The following is a 16,219-nucleotide window of genomic DNA, read 5'->3' on the forward strand; positions in this document are numbered from 1 at the left end:
GAGAAGGAATAGCTTTTTATACCACAGGAAAAAAGCTGAGACAGCTAAGTGAGGGACGATAATTATTGTGATCAACCTAGAGTGTTGTTGAGATAATATTTGAAGTATTGTGCAAAAGGTTTCTCTCCTTTATAAGGAATAATCCTCTTGGCAGAAAGAGTGCAAATGAGTTTCACCAGAACAATTGTTGGGATGATTGTACCATCGGGAATGCATGAGGATTAATCTGTTGTGCTTTGAAGAATAAGAGGTGATTGCATTGAAACTTAAGGTGATGGACAGTCACTCATTATATTTCAAACAGAACGAATACGGTGATAATTTCCATGTTTTTTTTAACTTGGTCTACATTGTTCTCGATAGCTTAAAAGACTCTGAGAATGTTCCTCTCACTCCACGCCACTTTCCATTTCGATTGAGAGAGAGACAAAACCAGTCTTTAACTAAACTCTTCCAACATTAATACAGTGCATTTGGTGTGTGATCATACATAGAACTTCACGTTATTAACCAACGCAACAGGAGCCACAATACCTTCATTCTAAAACAGTTAACTGTCCACACCAGCTTCTGACCCCCACGTAGAATATGGGTCTGCCTTCTTGGAGATGGAAGATGCCTCCTTGAGGCTTGGCACAAAACATTTGGGTTCCTTCCTCATTGCCAGCAAAACATGTTAAAGAATCATTATTCCACAGGCAATAGACCCACGAGGAATATTGTGAGCAGTCGATGAGTGCCGTCTCTGCTCCATTCGTTTTCCAGGTTGGAGCATCAAAAACACCCTCCTATTCCCTGTGTAAGTGTCTCGAGGGGTGAATGGTCTCCTCCTGGTTCAATAGAGCAAATTTAGGGCTCTTACTGGACTCTGCCTGTTCCTGGTTAACAGCTTAACGTACTGACCAGACACCTCCTCTCCCTGTGGAACAGGCAGGAGGATTGAATGGGCTGTCCCTCTTCTTGTTCAGTCATTTTGATGGGCTGAATTGTTTCCACATATCCGGGTGTAACCAGCTTGAGGTGGTGAATGAGCTCCTTCTTTTAACTGTGGAAATGTGCAGTGCCTGGCTGTTCTGTTACATGAATGTTACCGACACTTTAACAGTATTTGTGTGACTATGTCTGTCTGTCTTTGTATCAGCCTGTGTGTTTCTATCTGTGTTTGTGTCTATTTGTGTGTGACTGTTTATGTCTACGTGTGTGCATGCTTATCTCCTTGTATGCATTGTGTATGTTAGCATATTGAGGTGTTTACCAATACGTCTGTGTATTTCAATACCTGCATCTCTGTGCAATGGGGTATCTGTTCTTCTGCGAGTGAGAGAGATGAGGTTGGAACTGACAGTAGGTTTGAATTGAGAATTGCTCTTTACTAAACACTGCTCCTTATTAGGTTGGTGGGACATGGATGTTTAAGAGTCTCCACACAAGGCCACCTGGTCCTCTCTGGCTCTCTCCAGGATCCACCCCTCATATCAGGGTAGGGGTATGAGGGAACGGATATCCGGCACTCCACCACATGGCTTGGCCCTTTCTGTCATATTCCAGGCTGTTTCTCCTGGAATGGGAGAAAGGGAAGGAATGAGTGTGGGTGGAAGTGGATGGCCCTGCTGTTCGTGCTGGACTAGGTGAGGTGTGACATTGTGAGGTGGCCGGAGGGAGTCTGCCCATAGTGTTGTATCCATGTAGTGCAATTAGTGTGCGGGGCTATTGCATCAGTTGCAGAAAATGTGGGGGAGGGAAGGTGCTGAATTCAACAGTGAGTGTGGTCGTGCTTGAGCCTTATTGGAGTTAGAGTGTGAGCCTTGGTCGAGGGTAGGTGCTATAAGAGACATACAGTGAGCGTGAGGGAGGAGTGACAATATACAGTGATACATATCCTGACAGAGCGGAATGGATATTGATGCTTGTCCTGTATTGCTGGACATGTCTTCAGATCATCTCAGCATCGATGTGAGCCTCCCCGAATGTCTTATCCAAGTCTATCACTAATAACGACACAGGCTCTGTCCCTCAGATTCCACAGAATGGGTTTGGGTGGATTTTACAAATAGCAAGGAGAAACTACTTGTTGTGTTATATATCTGAACCAAAACTGTCGCGCAAATATTTTGCATCATATGCTGTGGAAATTATATATGCAACTACATGCAAAGGGAAGCGATGACATACTGATATTATCGCTGGGCTCTTAACCCAGAGACCCAGGTAATGTTCTGGGGACATGGTTTCAAATCCTGCCATGGCAGATTGTGGAATATGAATTCAATAAGTATCTGGAATCGATGGTTTATGATGATCAGGAATCCATTCCTGATTGTTGGAAAAACTCATCTGGTTCACTAATGTCCTTTAGGGAAGGAAACGGCTGTTCTTATCTGGTCTGGCCTGCATTTCACTCCAGATCCAAGGCAACGCTGTTGACTCTTAACTGCCGTCTGGCATGGCCAGTAAATGCTGGTTATCCAGCTAAGCCCCCCATCCAGTGAATGAGTAACAAATACTCGTGGGTCCTGCAGTAATAATGGATGGTGTCAAGTTGCATCGAAACTGAGTTAACTAAGTGACTGCTAATGTTGTGAAACATAAATTCCTTTAGTATATATCAGGTAGGTTGAAGAGTATGTTGTGAACCAAACTAGAGAGCAGGTTATTTCGGATTTGGTGTTGTGTGATGCTGATTAAGGATGATCAGCCATGATCATATTGAATGGTGGTGCAGGCTCGAAGGGCAGAATGGCCTACTCCTGCACCTATTGTCTATTGTCTATTGTGTGGTCGGAAGCACTAATTACTAACCTTGCTCGGAAGCTTGGAGGAATAGTGACATTAATATGTTGTATTTTACACGGTGTCTGCATTCAATGTGGAATGTGTGAACATTCTGGTCAAACATCATGGAAGCCCAGAGGTTAGAGGGTCAAGTTCGCTCCAGTGAATTGGGAAAGTACAATATAACATTCAGTAGGAGAACAATGGTTGTTAGACCCATATAATCTTACAGCACGGAGACAGGCCATTCAGCCCAAACTGGTCCATTCCGAACAAAATATCCATTCACACTAACCCCATTTCCCCGCCATTTCCGTGTATCCTTCTAATTCTTTCCTACCTCTGTATTTGTCCAAATGCATTTTAAATTTTGTGAATGTACATGCCTCAACTACTTCTGCTGGCAGCTCATCCAATATGCATACCACCCTGTGTGGAAAAGAATTTGTCCCTCAGGTTCCCATTTACTCTTTCCCCTCTGACCTTAAATTGATGCCCTCTAGTCCGTGATTGCCCAACCCTGGGGAAAAAAAAGACTGAGTGCCTTGACTCTCTCCATGCCTCCCATGACCTTATACACTACTATCAGATCCCCCTCAGCCTCATACATTCTAAAGTAAAAACTCCTAGCTTGTTCAACCTCTCACTATAACTCAGACCATTGAGTCTTGGCAACATCCTTGTAAATTTCTTCTGCACTCTTTCCAGCTTAATAACATCCTTCCTCGAGCAAAGTGAACAAAACTGAACATGACGCTTCAAGTATGGACTCGCCAACATCTTGTAGAACTGCAACATAACTCCCTAATTTCGATACTCAGTGCTCTAACTTATGAAGGCCAGTGAGTCAAAGCCTTTTTCAGTGCCTTGTCTACCTGGGGCTCCACTTACAGAAAACGGTGCACCTGAATTCCAAGGTCACTCTGTTCCACTGCACTCCTTAAGACTCTGCCATTCACCATGAAACTCCTGCCTTGATTTGACTTTCTAAAATGCAAGAACTTACACTTATCTGAATTAACCTTAATTTGTCATTTCTCGGCCCACTTCCCCACCTGATCAAGGTACTGCTGTAATTTCTGAGATTTCTGATAACCTTCCTCACTGTCCACGATACCACCTATTTTAGTGTCACCTTGAAACTTACAAATCATGCCTGTACATTCTCATCTAAATCATAGATATGTGTAATATATGAATATATAGTCCCAGCACCGACCCTGAGGCATTCCACTCATCACAGGCCTCCAGTCCGACAAGCATCCTTTCACGATTACCCTCTTCTTCCTATCATCAATCCAATTTTGGACCTAATTTGCCAGCACCCCCTCAATTCCATGTGATCTCACCTTCGAGAGCAGCGTACCATGTGGAATCTTATTGAAGGCCTTACTGAAATCCATATAGACTATATATACAACCATGCCCTTGCCAAAGTTACTGGTCACTTCATTAAAGCAGTCTAACAATTTGTGAGCCATAATCCCCCATTCGCAAGGCCCTGTCTTTCCAAATGTATGCATATCTTCTCCCACAGAATCTTCTCAAGTAACTTTCCTGCTACAGATTTTAGGTTTACTGGTCGAAAGTTCCCCGGTTTTTATTTGTAGCCCTTCTTGAATAACGGCACAGCATTCACTACCCTCCATTCCACCAAGACCTCACCCATTGGCTCCCGATGATACAAAAGTACCAACCAGGCCCCCGCTATTTCTTTCCTGTCCTCCTGCAGTGTTCCTGAATATATCTGGTCAGGACCAGGAGATTTACAGAAATACTACAAAGTCTGAAAAATATGTCTATTTATTTCAGGTAAAACACCCAAGAGTGAGAAAGTGAGTTAACAATGATTAGCATAATAAATTAAAGATTATACTAATCACAGGAAGTGACTTCAGAAGAATTCCAGACATTGTGGAATCCTGAGAATTCTCAGAAATTTACGATCCAGAAAAGCAGGGCCATGAAACGGGTAAGGAAATCAAAAAGCGACCATGCATGAAAAAAAACAGGAACTCAAAGACTACATAAATCTATGATATATATTTCAAAGGAAAGAGAGAAGCATGGTCAAATGTGGAAATCTGCAATCAGGAGAGACGAGCTTAGCATGGATAACAGGGAAGTGGCCAAGCAAATAACCAGTTACTTTGCATCTGTCTTCATGGAAGAAGATCCAGAAAATCACCCAGAAATTCGAAGTCATCACATAGGACTTGCGGATCGAAAGACATAAAGTCAATTTATATTAGTAACAAGGCTCGACTTGAACATGCAGCTGGATTGAGCATTGCTAACCTTGACAAACCAGACGTACTTAATACCAAAATCTTCAGAAATAAACCACTAATAGAAGTATTAGTTGCACTGTCGATGACTGTGTTCTATTACCCAGTGCATTCTGCATAGTCTGGAACCAAGCACTATGGATGAACGGTAGTGATCCAAGCATCTACAAAGGGAAGAAGAGATAGTGTGGAGAACAGCAGACCAATTAACTTGACATTTGTGGGGAAACTGTTGGAATCTATTATATAGAATGTGATATTCGTTATTTAGAAATTAACAGCAACATTGGAGAGAATCAGTCTGCATTTCTGAAAGGGAAATCATACTTGACAAGCTTTGGAATTGTTTGAAGTTGATTCTTACAGCATAGATAATGGGGAACCAGTACAATTGGCATATTTTAGATTATCAGAAGGCTTTCTGTAAGAACTCACACAATGAGTTCATAAATGCAATGAATGTGAAGGGTATTTGGAGGAATATATGCAAGTGGTAAATTAAAGTTTGGATTGCCTTCCTTTAAGGGAGTCAGAATATAGATGTAAAGACATGTTGAAGCAGTTTAACAGCGTGTTGGTGAGTACTGTACCTGGAATATTGAGTACAGTTTTGGTCACCAAATCTGAGAAGGAATATACTGACCACAGAGGAAGTTCAATGGACATTCCCCAGATTAATCCCTCAATTGGCGAGATTGCGTGATGAGGAAACTCGGCCTGTGTTCTCCAGAGTTTCAAAGAATTAGGGATGGGTCACTGTGAAATGTATAAAATTCACAAAACATGTGACAAGTTGGAAATTAACAGGATGTTTCTCCGGCTGCCTAATACACAATCAAGGGAAATAATGGCAGGATAAAGGACAGACCATTTAAGACTGCAATAAGGAGGAAATTCTGCACGCGTGGGGGACTAACTAACACAGGGCATGGAAACCTTCTGGCAGGGCAAGATTAGGGAGAATTCGCAGATAATATACAAGTGTGTCCAGCGGAACAGAATGACCAGGGAACAGGTAGGACTCATTAGTGACTTGCCAAATTGCATCCAAATAAAGTTTAGTGGTAGGAGACACGAGGTGGTGGTTGACTGCTTGTGTGACTGGAGGCCAGTGTCCAATGGTATACGACAGGGATCAGTGCTGTGTCCCTTATTATTTGTGATTCGGAGGTGCTGGTTTTGGACTGGGTGGACAATGCTAAAAATCGCATAACACCAGATTATAGTCCACCAGGTTTATTTGGCGGCACTACCTTTCAAAGTTCTGCTTCTTCATCAAAGCGCACAATCACTTGATGAAGAAGGAGCGCTTCAAAAACTAGTGCCTCTGAATAAACCTGTTGCACTCTAACCTGATGTTGTGTGATTTTCAACTTTAATATTTGTGGTACTCATAAATGATGTCGCTGTGAATATGGACGAGGGGTGGAGAGTGTGATTAGTAAGTTTGTATTTGATACACAGATTGGCCGGTTGGTTGGCAGTGAGGAGGAAGGCCTTAAATTACAGGAAGATACAGATAGAATGGTCAGCTCGGAAGATCAATGGCAGATGGAATGTAACCCTGATAAATATGAGGTGATACACTTTGGAAGAAGGAATCAGGCAGGGAAGGACTCAATGAATGGCAGCACACTAGTAAGCTCAGAGGATGCTTCTCCACACATCCCTGAATGTGATGGACAGGTTAATACACAATTTGGGAAAGCATAGGGGACTGTAAACATAACCTTGATTCATTGAGGCACAGATTAAAAGAGCTATGCGGAACGTTGGTGATGCCATGATGGAATACTGTGTGTAGTTCTGGGAATCACATTACAGGAAGGATGTGACTGCACTGGAGGGGGTCCAAAGGAGATCCACAAGGATGTTCCCTGGGATGGAGCATATCAGCTATGGAGAGAGGCTGGATAAGCTTGAGTTGTTTAGTTTGGAGGAGAGGAGGCTGAGGGGGACGTGATTCTGATGGATAGGATTACGAGGAGCATGGACAGTGTGGACGGACAGCAGCTGTTCCTTTTAGTCAAAGGGCCACACTTTTAAAATTAAGGGTTTGGGGTTTAGTGAGGATTTGAGGATTGCTTTTCACCCAGAGTGTGTTGGGGTCTGAAATGTTTTTCTTGAGAGGCGAGTTGTCACAGTAACCTCAAAACTATTATGTGCACTTGAAATGCCTTAAGATTCACAGCTACGAGTATTGTGTCGGAAAGTGGGACTAATGTAGACAGTGCTGTATTTCTGATAGTACAGTCTTTGCTTCTGCGATTGTATGGCTGTGGAAGGCCAATCACTGAGTATCTTAAAATAGGAATTGATAGGTTTCTGAAGAATGTCTTAACAAAGTTTATAAGAGAGAACTTGTGATATTTTCTGAAAATATGTTAATGGCAAAATTAAGCGAAAGAAATGTGCAGCTTTCCTACAATTTGATACCAGATAATTGAGGACCGGGAAATAGCAGAACTATGGAGCAAATACTTCAGTTATGCCTTCACAGAATAAAACAAAACAAAAAAAAAACTTCCTAGCAATACTAGGGATCTTTAGTCTGGTGAGATAAGGGGGATAGAATGAAATTAGCAACTAAACAGTTTAGAGAAAGTATCGGACTGAAATTAATGGGCATAGACAAAGTCAACAGAGATTTATGAAATAGGAATCATACTTGAGAAAGTGGCTTTTAGCAAAATTATGGACAAGCTATCACAAAGTTTAAATATATTAAGGGATATGACTATTGTATGGGGAAAACTGCACTGAGGAGATGTTCGGCCATTAACTAGCACAGGGAAAGCTCAATGTGTTATATGACCTACTCCTGTCACCATGTTTCAGTGCAGTGTGTGGGAAGGCTCTGCAAATATTGTCACAAGCTCTCAACAGTTAGGAAAGAGGTCTCTGCAGGGTCGACAGGATTGTGTTTCCCATTCCCTTTTCTACTAATGAGGCTGGGGCCTGGTGTTCGGTACGGGTTTATCCTTTAAGACTTCAGTGCAGTTTGATATAATTGAGTGTCTTGCTTGGCCGATTCAGAGACCATTGAAGAGTTTAGCACACCTCTCTGTGTCTGGAGTCACTTTTAGGCCAGACCAGGAAAGCATGGGAGATTCACTTCCTGAAAGTACATTGGGGAAGGAAATCGAAGTTTACAACTGATATTGAACACAAGATCACTATTACTGACACCAGATTTTAGATCTTGATATTTTATTAATTGTTTTTAATTTGCACCAGCTGCCAGAGCATTAGCCTGGTCTAGGTTAGTAATCCAGTGACTTTTCCAAAACAGCACCATCTCTACATGGGGACCTATCGGAAACCACACTGAGCAGATTATTTCTGTGTTGCTTGGCATCTCTGTCAAGTAGAACTCCCACCAATTTAACTGTCGTGATAGGACTGAAGGACTAGTAAAGAGTCAGATTGCAGTAATCGTACTCTTAGCGGATTGGATACAGTTGAGTAATTTTCCACATTGCAAGGGAGATGTCAGAGTTGGAGCTGGAATGAAACAGCTTTCCCGGGGCACGGCTTGTTGTGCAGCACAAGTCTTCAGTCCGATCGCAGGAATGGTGCCAGGGCCTTATCTCCAGTGTCCAGCTGTTTTTTCATGTCACGCGCAGTGAATTGAATTGGTTGAAGACTGCCATCTGTGATTCTGTGGGTATCATGGTGAGGGTGAGGTGGATAATCTACTCAACACTTCTGGGTAAGGATGGTGCAGATACTGCACCTTTTACACTGACGCACGGGGCTGTTCCATTATTTAGGGTGAGGATATTTGTGGAGTCCTCTCTTCCAGTAAGTTGTTTAATGGTCCATCGACATTTATGCATGGATTTGACAGGCCGACAGAGCTGAGATCTGATTTGTTAGTCTTGGGATCATTTCTCCCTCTGTTTCAGATGTTACTCCTGCTGTTTGGAGTGTAACCAGTCAAGTGTGGTCGCATTAATGGGCTATCATCAGGCTTAGGTGCACGTGATTCCGATCGTGGCATGTTCACCCACACTCGTCACTGAACCATGGATCGGCTTGATGGTAATGGTAGACTGATGAAGTATCGTCAGGAAAATGTTACAAATTGTCATTGAAAACAATTCTGCTTCTTCTGTTGCTGTGATCTACAGCATCAGATGATAACCCAGTTTTAGCTGCAATATTTACAATTCAATTCTACTGACTGTTCCCCATTCACACCGAGACCCATTCACCCACCAGCCCTGTACTCAGTGACCTACTCTGGTTTCTGATGCGGAAATGCTTCCATTTTCATATTCTCACTCTGCTGGAAGTCTATCCTTGGTGCCACGCCTCCAATTTATTGCATAAATTCAATCAATTTAAGGTACTAATCTGAATCTTCTCCTTTCCATAATGCCATCTTCTGTATTTGAAGTGAACGTGTTTCCCTCTGTTTTTCTCCCTGACCATGATTCAGAGCTCTGTAGTGTCAGTGATGCCAACCTGATGCAATTTCAGAGTCAACGAACTTCTGCACAATGCGTTATTGTTCAGTTCCCAGTGTACAGCGCTCCATGTTGCACAAGATGTTTAGGCATCTTTGACATACGTCATTGGAAATTGTTCAAAAACAGAAATTGATAAAGAAATTGCTAAAGGTGTGTTGCAGCATCTTCTGGAGTGAATACAGAGTTAAACGTTCAGGTCCAGTTAATCATCTATAAAGCTAACAGTATCTCCAGCATTTTTTGTACTCTCATTTCCAGTATCCATAGTTTCAATCCATAATTGAATTTTTTTCTGTGCCTATTCATTTCTGGTGAAACTCAGCAGGTCAGTCAGCATCTGCAGAGACAGAGAAACAGTGTTAGAGTTTCCAGTCTAGTGTGACACTTCTTCAAAACTGAATATCATTGCAAAATAGTCTTTTAATCCCTTGCCAGAAGTGGGGGATGGGTGGCAGGGAAAAGAGGGTGTGCCAAAAGATCAACGGGCTTTTAGCACGGTGAATGAGAAGATTCTGTAAAAGGGGTTTAAATTAAGGTGTAAATAGGGGAAAGGGGTTCTCTCTATTGATTGCAAGATAAAGAAGACACAACCACAAACAGTCACAGGGAGGCCAGGAGGGTGAATGTTGACCATATGGTATTATATAGATATGGCCACAGATACATTTTCAGTGTAGTGATCATCATCCCCTTTAGACAAAGGAATTCAGATGCTTAACTTCTTATTGGCACAAGTAAGCGTTTCATGTCACCTTAGTATTGTAACATGGAGAAAAACAAATAACAGTATGAAGATTGGGCTGAGTATTGGTTACCTGAGATGTTTAATATCACTTCAAATTTGCAGTGCTTATCTTTAAATGCTTGTTCTTGAAGTTAGTATCTGACAGAGTGTAGAAGATTGCGGGATGACATTGTAGAAGCTTATAAAATCATGAGAGGAATGGACAGGGTGAATAGACAAGATTTTTCCACGGGCTGCGGGGGTTCAAGCATAGAGAGGTGTTAGAGGGAATATTTAAAAGGGACGAAGGGACAACGTTTCTACACAGAGTGGGTATGGAATGGCCTGCCAGAGGAAGAGTGGTAGATTGCGTGTACAGCTGCAACATTTAACATCATTTGGACAAATATATGACTAGGAAACACTTAGAGGCATATGGGTCAAAGGAAAGCAGATGGGACTAGTATAGTTTGGAAAACCTGGCCAGCATGGACATTTAGAAAAGCTTCACGCAGAGTCAGTGTGGGTCTGTGAAAGGGAAGTTATATTTTGCCCGTAAAATCATGCAAAGTACGTCTGGAGATGCCGGAAAATGTAACAACGTTAAATGAATGATGAGTGATACTGCTGAAATATACAAGACACGGAAGGAGCTTGAGAAATTAGATATTGAGAAGTTGTTTCCATTCCTCGGCAAAGTGTCGGACTCGAGGATATAGATACCGAATAAGGAACATCGATTTCAATCTGAGATGCAAACCGATGTCTTCTCTCCGAAGGTAGTGAATGCCTGGAATTCCCCAATCCAGAGAGGTGTGGACGGATACAAGGAGTCGGCAAGAAAGTGGAGTTGAGCCCTGGAGTCGATCAGCCATGTACTTTTTAAATGGCAGAGTTAGCTTGAGGAGCCGATTGACCTACTCCTGTTGCCTATTTATTCATTTCACATGCTATGCTTTTGGAAAGTAACGGGCTATTTTCATGGAAATCATGTTATAAAATGTTGCATTCAAGGAGGACAGAGGATTTGTTGTTTTAACCTTGCGTGGAGGGTATGGGGTTGTATTCCCAGCCAATCTGCGGCTGCAATATGCTCCTCATCTGGAGCAGAACTTACAGAGAGGGGAAGCCTGGAAGCAGGGATTGTAGGGGGTGGGGGGAGTGGCGGGAGCACTCTCTGGCCCAGCCTGCATTTTCCACGTACATTTCCGCAACTGCACCTAACATTCGGAGTGGCCTCGATCTGCCCCTGTGTAGAAGGTCCGAAGGTCTGAATGGAATATTAGAATACAGGGCTGACGAACACGAGGGGGCCATTCGGCCCTTTTTCACTACTTCACCAGTAAATAAGGTCGTGGCTCATCTCATTGTGGTCCCAGTTGCACTTTGCTCTCCATGCACCATTTTCCCTGATTCACCTGTCTATAGACAAAGCCAGCCTCGGTATAATATAAATATCTGGCCAGACCAAATTCTGGGAAAGAGAATTCCCACTGGAATGAATTCCCACTTTGTGATTTTTTTCTCACTCCAGTGTGATTGAGGATGGAGGGTGTCACTCTTTCCTTTTCTAGTCCCACTCTTCCACTGCTTACAACAAACTTTAAATGTAACTAGGTTGGTAATATTGCCGATGATAAAGTTCTCAGACTGGGTGAGGTTCAGTGACAGGAACAAGTCAGGCAGATTTCTTAAGTCAGCCACAAGTAACTAATAGAACTAACGATGCACATAGTGGATCTGTGGTTAGCACTGCTACCTCCCATCGCCAAGGAGCTGCGTTCAATTTCAACCTCTGGCAACCCTCTATTTGAATTTTGAACATTCGCCCCATGTCTGTTTGGGTTTCCTACCAGTGTTCCAGTTTCCTCCCTCAGTCCAAAGATGTGCAGCTTAGAGTGGATTAGCCATGCTAAATTGCCCATAGTGCCCAGTGATGTGTAGGTTAGATAGGTTAGTGATGGGAAATGCAGGGTTACATGGATAGAGTATGGGGGCAGGTCCGGAGGGGATACTGTTCCGAGGGTCAATGTGGACTTGATGGAAGGAATGTCCTACTTCCACACTGTAGAAATTCTATAAAAAACAACAAGAAGTTTGGACGATACAAACACCCAGTGGGTATCTATCTGATCACTCTCCTCTAGGTTTTGTATGTTTCAATAAGATCACCTCTCATTCCAAGAGTAACCTGTTAAAGCCTTCATAATATAAGACCCTCATTCCTGGAATACATGAAGTGAAACATCTCAAAACTGCTTCCAAATTAATTATATCCTTTTGTCAACTAAGGAGGCAAAAATGATCTCACACACAGTTGAGGTTAACTTTTGTTTTCTCAGTGGTGAGAGTATTTGGAACTCTCTTCCCCGCAGAGCTTTGGAGGAAGAGATATTCAATATTTTTGAGGCACAGACAGAGTTCATAAGTAACAACAGAGTCAAGGATTATCGAGGAATGGGCAGCAATTTACAGTGTAGGGGAAAATGTAGACAGTGATACAAAATCACACTGCTCCAGATCATCCAGGAATATAATGCAAACGGAAATGATAATATTGATAAAATGTTAAGGGGGAATCCAAGATGCCGGCGATCCGGAAGGTTTGCTTTGTTGGTCTCTGCATCACAGCACGGGCAAAGTGGTTCCCTAATGCACTACACCCCAGCAACTTCCTTAAAATTCAACCCTAAAAGAGTAATAGAATCTTTACTGATCCCGGTTTAGTCCCAACAAGTGGTGCAGCCATCAGAAGCATCGAGCATACCTGAGGCTGTAGCTGCAACCCACTCTGCTCGTTCCATGGACCCAGTTACTCACCAGGTCACTGAGTTCACCAAGTTTTGTGAAATGATTGAAGGCATGATTAAAGAAAAGTTCAGCCGTGGCTAGAACCACTACCACTCTCAGACGCGCTCCAAAAACATGAGCAGCAACTTGACAGCCTTGGAAACAAAATGGACGATGTCAAGCGCTGAACTGCATGACAGAGTCTGCGATAAATCCCTCACAAGAGAGGATCGTTACCGTTGAAAAACAGGTCCGTATCTTAATTGAATATGATGATGACCTTGAGAACAGGGGCAGGATGAAGAATCGTCGGTCTGCTGGCCCAGACAGCAGGTGGTCAGCCAGTGAGTATTTTTTGAGAACTGGCTGCAGTGATTCCTTCACTTCGAAACTGAAGAGGGTCGGGTGAAGACTAAGACAGTTCATTGGGTTACGGTGCACAGGTCAGGCTCTGACCAGCGCTCTCGCCTTGTCTGCGTGCAGTTACATAGTTATGGGGATAAACAAAGACGAATGGAAGCTTCCAGAACTCAGGGGAAAGATCCAATGTCTTTAATTCACAGGCTCCAGGATTATGTCCTTTCGGAACGTTTCAGTGGCGGTGATTCAGAAAAAAATACTTTGATGATACAGAACATAGAACATTACATCGCAGTACAGGCCCTTCAGCCCTTGATGTTGCGCCGACCTGTCATACCAATCTGAAACCCATCGAACCGACACTATTCCATGTACGTCCATATGCTTGTCCAATGACGACTTAAATGTACTTAAAGTTGGCGAATCTACTACCGTTGCAGGCAAAGCATTCCATACCCTTACTACTCTCTGAGTAAAGAAACTACCTCTGACATCTGTCCCATATCTATCACCCCTCAATTTAAAGCTATTCCCCCTCATCTTCGCCGTCACCATTCTTAGGCAAAGGCTCACCCTATCTAACCCTCTGATTATCTTATATGTCTCTATAAAGTCACCTCCCAACCTTCTGCTCTCTAATGAAAACAGCCTCAAGTCCCTTAGCCTTTCCTCGTAAAACCTTCCCTCCATACCAGGCAACATCCTAGTAAATCACCTCGGCACCCTTTCCAAAGCTTCCACATCCTTCTTATAATGCGGTGACCAGAACTGTACACAATACTCCAAGTGCAGCCGCACTAGAGTTTTGTACAGCTATAGCATAGCTTCATGGTTCCTGAACTTGATCCCTCTATTAATAAAAGTTAAAACACAGTATGCCTTCTTAACAACCCTGTCAACCTGAGTGGCAACTTTCAAGCATCTGTGTGCCTGGACACTGAGATCTCTCTGCTCATCTACACTACCAAGAGTCTTACCATTAGCCCAGTACTTTGCATTACGGTTACTCTGACCAAAGTAAATCACCTCACACTTGTCCGCATTAAACTCCATTTGCCACCTCTCAGCCCAGCTCTGCAGCTTATCTATGTCTCTCTGTAACTTATAACATCCTTACTCACTATCCACAACTCCACCGACTTTAGTGTCATCTGCAAATTTACTCACCCACCCTTCTACACACATCCAGGTCATTTATGAAAATGACGAACAGCAGTGGACCCAACACCGACCCACTTCTAACTTGACTCCAGGATGAACATTTCTCATCAACCACGACACTCTGCCTTCATTCAGCAAGCCAATTACTGATCCGAACTGCTATATCTCCCATAATCCCATTTCTTCGCATTTTGTACAATAGCCTCCTATGGGGATCCTTATCGAACGCTTTGCTGAAATCCATACACACCACATTAACCGGTTTACTCTCATCTACCTTGTTTGGTCACCTTCTCAAACAACTCAATAAGGTTCGTGAGGCACAACCTACTCTTCACGAAACCGTGCTGACTATCCCTAAGCAAATTGTTCTTTCCTTGATAATTATAAATCCTATATATTACAATCTTTACCAACACTTTACCAACAACTAAAGTAAGGCTCACTGGTCTATAATTACCAGGTTGTCTCTACTCCCCTTCTTAAACAGGGAACCACATTTGCTATCCTCCAGTCTTTTGGCACTAGTCCAGTAGACAATGACGATTTGAAGATGAATGCCAAAGGTTCGGCAATCTCCTCCCTGGCTTCCCAGAGGATCCTAGGATAAATCTCATCCGGCCCAGGGGACTTACGGACTTTCACACTCTGCAGGATTTCTAATACCTCCTCCTTGTGAACCTCAATCCCAACTAGTCGAATAGCCTGTATCTCAGCAATCTCCTTGACAACATTGTCATTTTCTAGAGTGAATATTGTTGAAAAATATTCATTTAGTGCTTCCCTATCCCCTCTGAATCCACACACAACTTCCCACTACTATCCTTGATTGGCCCTAATCTTACTCTGGTCATTCTTTTATTCCTTAAATACCTATAGAAAGCCTTAGGGTTTATCCTGATTCTATCCGCCAACAACTTCTCATGTCTTCTACTGGCTCTTATAAGCTCTCCGTTTAGGTCTTTCCTGGCTACCTTATAACCCTCAAGCCCCCTAACTGAGCCTTCACATCTCATCCTAAAATAAAGCTTCTTCTTCCTCTTGACCAGAGATTCCATTTACTTTGCAAACTATGGCTCCCGCGCTCTACAGCTTCCTCCCTGCCTGACAGGTACATGCCTATCTTGGACACACGGTAGTTTTCCTTGAATAAGCTCCACATTTCTTATGTGCCTATCCCCTTCAGTGTCCTTCTCCCTCCTATGCTTCCTAAATCGTGCCTAATCGCATCGTCATTGCCTTTCCCCAGCTGTAACTCTTGCCCAGTGGTATACACCTATCCCTTGATATCACTAAAGTAAACATAACAGAATTGTGATCGCTATCACCAAAGTGCTCACCTGCTTCCAAGTCTAACACCTATCAAGAGAAGAGTAAGGGAACTTGGGAATCAGTATTCCCTCTGGTACACAACGATTCTCCTTATTGCATTTAATGGATCCATGAACTCGTCTGACTCTGCAGAGAAAGCAAAAACTTTGTGGAAATTTTAAATTCCCCTATTGATTTTTTTAGTTTTTTGTTTTTTTTTATATGTTTAGTTTTGTAAAGTTTTGAGAGCTTGTCAGTTGTAACACTTTTAGACTGTGTGGTTTTTAAGCTCTATAAGACTTTGTTTATTCGAGTTTATTCAGTAATTCGAGTTCTTC

This window comes from Chiloscyllium punctatum, chromosome 4, assembly GCF_047496795.1.
Source record: "Chiloscyllium punctatum isolate Juve2018m chromosome 4, sChiPun1.3, whole genome shotgun sequence".
Classification (NCBI taxonomy): Eukaryota; Metazoa; Chordata; class Chondrichthyes; order Orectolobiformes; family Hemiscylliidae; genus Chiloscyllium; species Chiloscyllium punctatum.